Raw genomic sequence first — 6,000 nt, forward strand, 5'->3', positions numbered from 1 at the left:
ATAGTTTATTTTTATTTATATTTATTTAGAACTCTAGTATTGTTATTTACTATTTTATTTATTTATTATTATTATATTTTCTTCATTATTTATTATTTATTTACTATTATTATATTTTATTTATTGTTTATAATTTATTTTCTTATATTTTAATATTATATTATATTATTTATTATTTTTATTATTGTTATTATTAGGGGACATTACATACTCCCCCTGTTTAAGGAACTCCGTCCCGAAGTTAAGTTGAATTATTTAACATTTTATTTTATTAGTTATTTATTACTTCATGTTTGCCCTACACCATTTGTTGAACTAGTATAACCAGCAAGCATCGAAAGTTTTCACAACACCCGGAAAATCTCAAGGAATCTCTATCATTTTTCCCACTTTCGGAACCAGGCATAAGCCTCCTCGGTCTGTATCCTAGTCCAAGGCTGGCCCCAAGGCTCGCGCCTGACTCAGACCTCATCTGCCCCAAGGCAGGCATCTGGTACGGTACTCAATGACTCCGGGCATCTCGCAAGGCTGGCCCACTCCCTCCACAACTACTAAGGCACACAGCCCCAGGCATCGAAGTCCTTACACCCCCACCAGACTTCGGCATCCCAATCCAATAATAGGCACCTAGCCTAGAACATCAGGCACTTGGCCTCCTCAAGATGGTCCCATAGCACTTCAAGAATTATCCATTAAGAGATACACAAGACAAAGGAACCACTGGCACATGTAGTGTTGATTGAGTATGTTCCCAGCTCATATGGTGTTACATATTCTCCCTCGCAGGTATGGGCTCCCATGAGATCATCAAATAAATCGACCCATTTGTGGAGTTCCTGTCAGTCACCACATCTCAACATGCAACCACTACATTAGTTATAATCATAGTATCATAGAAACTAATTTACATGCCAACTCTTGCATGTCATAAAATTTGCATGCAATTACCACATGCTTCACATCATAACATACCCTTATAAATTATAACATCAACATATCAACATCAAAGACATATCATGACATCATATAATAAATGAAACATATATCAATATATCTCATATCATAACATCATAATTCTTATCTCGCATTATGCATATCATATCCATCATGAAAATTCAACATGATTATTATAACAAAATAAATAATAAAGCATTACATATGCATGACATCATTAACATCTCATCAAAATTTTGTCCAATTGCTACATTCATTACATCACGGAAAATCATCGCGTCATTATACTTCAACATTTCCATGTTGACATTAACTAATAATAAAAACTATAACCCTTTATAACAGAACACCTGTAAAGAGGAAATTTATTGTTTACCATATAAGACATTTTATTATACCACTATTATGTACCAATTATCATAATCAAAATATTTAAATTACTATTAATAACTTTAAAAATGACTTTTGATGCATAAAAAATACATCTATTAATGATATAATAACATAACATTCATATATATATATATATATATATCAATTAAATAGTATAATAATTTAACAAATACCTTAAAAAATAATAACACTCATACTTAATTATTATTTATTTTTCATTATATTTTAATGATAAACCATATAAAATCCAAACAAAAATTAAACCTCATAACCCTAAACCATATGAATCCAATTATTGAAAAAAAAATCTCAATTGAGACCATAACAAAACATGTTTGGTTATATTTCTGGTTTTACCGTATATTCATAACCATTAAATATTATAAGAATTGAGGTTTCAACGTTTCATTAAATAGACTTTTTAGCTACTTCATAACTTAACTTTTATACTATAAAATAAATAATGCTTTTCAAAGATGGGATTTACAATTTACTTTTTATAACATAGAGACATTGTTGCACTAATTATTATAGTATTAATTCACCCTGCATTTTACACCAAAAAACAATTAGGAAACCTAAATCAGGATGTTTTTGTTTACCTACCAAACCTAAACAAGGGCAACTGCATAGCGGTAGTCCTTGCCTATAAGAGACTATGCATGCATTCCATGTAGTTGTGGTTCCATTTTGCATGTGAGCTTCTGGTCAACTTCCATCATGCATGTGTGCCACTTGTATCCGGTATGCATAAGGAATCAGAGATTTGTAAGGTGTTGATCTGCGAAGAAGCCAAAGTCCTCCCTGGAAAAGTGATCAATATATCATAATCAAATGTCTCAGTTTTCCAGAAGACTTTGAAGAAAATTCAGACAATGCTTCGAAAACTCCTAAAGAACCTGGCAAGAATTGTGTGCCAACTGTTTGTAGCGGTAGTCCATTATGTTTCTGCATTGTCTCTGCTATAAGGCATATCTTAAGTTACCTTAAAATAAATTTTTAACACTACCATAAATCAACCAAAAGTATGAAATATAGGTACATAATTTAAAAAAATTCCAATCTCACTCACGAAATGCCTCATGCGATAACACCAGTCAAACAGAAACTCGTTCAATTCCATTCACCATTATTTTAAACAAGCATTAATCTACATCGAGACTCGATTAATATTAACTTATAAATTTAGTTCATTGAAACCTACGAAGCATCCGATAATCATAATTTGTCCATATTTCAACAACATGGCCCTACTTTTAATAAAAAAAATCCTTGATTGCAGAATGTCAATTGAAACTGGAGATGAAACTTCCAATAATCATATTTTTATGCATATTTCAACAACATGACCTTGCTTTTAATAAAAAAATCTTGATTGCAGAATGGAAATTGGAAATGGAGACACCTATAGGAAAGGTTGTTTACCTGCAGCAAACGAAACGAATTCACTTGATTAGGAAGGCTGAATCTTCATTGGATACAGAAAGATGTTAAACACGTTATAAATCTAATACAAACTATACAGTGAAAATTATAATTCCAAAAGACACGAAAAATATCACATAAGCCCTACACTAAATCTTGGTCACAACCTTTTAGTGACCTGAAATAAATAAAGCAAAGAGAGTATTAAACACAAGAAAGTGGTATCTAGAGTGAATTCAAAGATGCAGTAACCATGCAAGTAGCCAGGAAAAGATAGAATTCAAACCTAAAAATTCCAAATAGGAAGTTGGTTAGCCCAGCCTATGGCCGAAACAAGCAACTTTAAATGAAAAGAGAAAGAGTTTGGGTTGCAAGAAAATTGACCCGTGAATACATTTTTGAAGTCGGCCATAATTTTTGTACCTTGCATATAGAGCAAACTCAAATAAATTAATATAAGTTTATATCTTTTAATATATTTACTTATTTATTTAAATAAAATATTAAATCTTAATAATTGAAATAAAATAAAATATTAAATGTTAATAATTGAAATAAAATATTAAAAAGGTAAAAGAGTAAAAAACTTTTGGGTAGCATGCCTGGCATGCATGCACCATGTGTGCACTCTACCTGGCGTTTTTTCAATACAACAACTGCTGTGTTGATCCCACAACTTCTCTGATCGTAAATTCTCCCCATGATTCCTGAGTTTTATGTTCGGGGACTTTCCTGAGTCTGATATGTTTCTCATGGTCGCTTTATATGATTTCTTCCTACTGTTATATGCAGAGATTGACCTAATATGATATAATTTGTTTTTCACTTGTACATCCTTTCATAATCTCAGAGAAATGGATGCTGGGAACAGTTCAAGTCAGATAATTTACTTTTCCGGGTATGAAATGGAAGACCAAGAGGCTGGAATCAGAGAAATGGATGCCGAGAACGATTCAAGTCAGCTAATGAACAGTTTCGGCCATGAAATGGAAGACCAGGAGGCTGAAAACATGAAAGAAGGTTCCCTGTTACATAGAAAAGTTAAACACTACCGCAAAGGCTGCATGGATCTTGTTCAGCCTACTCTCCTTCGAAAGGTATGGCTTACAAAATCAATCACCTGTTCTGCTGCAACAACATTTTGCAGAACACTCAGAATCCAGTCGCAAAGATTTACCCACGAGGACAAACACTTCTTTGATAACAGAGTAAGTAGTTTATCCCATAGTGGAAGCAGCAGCTAAGGCAAAGAATCATACGATGCTCAGTGGTAGTTTCTGTAAGCTCTTGCATTTATTGGCTGGGTACTGCAAATTGAACCCCATTTATAATTACGATTACATCAATTTTTCGTTACTTTGTGTCAATTTTTTGCATTTCTATGCTTGTTCTGTTCCTGGTAAAGGTTGCTTAGTGGGCTTTCTTATCCAAATCCTTTGCGTCATGGTTTCAATCTCATTTTTTCGCATGTCTATGCTTGTTCTACTCATGGTAAAGGTTGCTTGGTGTGCTTGCTTATCCAGATCCTTTGCATCATAGTTTCAAGATGCTTAGTTCTATATTATTAGGGGGTAGTTTCCTGCACACGAAAACTATAACTGGAAACCTGCAATAGGCTGCTTCATATTTGGCAGAAATTCAACGCTGAGAGAAGGAAATAAATAAACACAGAATTACATTGCATCTACAACTCTAACCAGGGGTTTAAACTAGTAAAACCATGAAAAACTCGGAGGGATACAGAAGAAGTTAATCCTTGAACAAGAGTATGCACAGGACTACGCTTTACAGAATTTGGTCACAGAGAAAAACCCGGCTCCACAAGGACCTTTAGGAACTTAATTAGGGTTTGTCACCCTGTTCTAGGGGGACCTTTAGGAACTTATAAATGAAATATTGAGGTGGAACGAAATCAACAGGGATTTGAGGTAGGTTCAATGGGCATTCTGCCAAGTTAATTGGATCCAGGCACTTCAAAGAATGTTTTACAGTGAAAATACTTTTGTTGCGGCAATTATCAAACTTAAATGTAAAGTTAGTTTCAAAATTGTAAATGCCATAAAGAACTACATAAAAACACATAAATTGGTGTTTGAATGAACAAAAACGTCTGATTTAACATAGAATTTTTTATTGCAAATATATATTATTTAGGATTATCTTGACAACTCAATACTGTGGTGTACCGATTTTCACTACAGGAATGGTTTTAGTGTATTTGCATTTCCTGCAGCATGATTATGTATTTTCTTTGCTGCAGGTAGGGCTATTTTCTTTTATCAAGAGGATTGGTGCGGGTTGAAACAGCTAGAAAAAGGAAATCTAGCTGGATATTTCATTCATATACAGGAATGGGTTAGTATATTGCTGAACTTTCATTAAGCGCACTTGCTTTCCCATCGTTACAACCATTGTAAGAATTCACTGCTTACCTTGAGATCCCTCGGTAGGTTGTTCTCAAACAGAATCGACATGAACCAGGACATGTATGCATTCATTTAAATCTGGGGATTCTGTAGGCTTTGGTAGCAGAGGAGCCATGGCTGCATCGGTTCTCTGCTTCACCAGTTGTAACTTGTGCCCCCATTTCTAAATGGTATTGCCGATTTCCTTGGCCTTCAAGTTGGTTTGTCGGAGACTTCTTTGTGCTAAAGAGCGCCTTCAAAGGTCGAGAGATCAAACCCATGACAATTCTCTGTGCTATGGAGCTGCAAGTTCAAATAAGAATAGCATTAACTGTAAGCTCAACTATTGCAGGGAACAAATATTGCATGTATTGCTTATTGTGTGTATTGCGTGGAACGAAGACGAGATAGGAGATAGAGGAGGTGTGTTATGAAACTAGCTCAAGAAAAGATAGAAAAGATAGATCAACGCCTTAGAATTCAGCCTCTTCGAGGGGGCAACCTCCTTTACATTACATAAATGAACAATTCTTGGATGATTCAAATGACAAAACCTCCTTTCTATATATAGGAGTCTAAGGAGTCACAATATAATCCAGCCGACCTAACAATAATAATATAAAGCCACAAAAATAACAATAGAGGGATTCTATGGGGCACAGTAATAACAATATGGGAGCAATAGGGGCACAACAATATTAATAAGGGGTATAACTACAATAGTAATGGGGTAATCACTAGTATTATAGGGACCCAACATGCCCCTCTCCTTCAAAAAAGTGTTGTCCTCAATGCTTGAGTAGTTCTGCATAAAATTCTCATC

The sequence above is a fragment of the Pinus tabuliformis genome, chromosome 4_2 (assembly GCF_031772625.1).
Source record: "Pinus tabuliformis cultivar Carrire ecotype Pingquan chromosome 4_2, CPIR1, whole genome shotgun sequence".
Taxonomy (NCBI): domain Eukaryota; kingdom Viridiplantae; phylum Streptophyta; class Pinopsida; order Pinales; family Pinaceae; genus Pinus; species Pinus tabuliformis.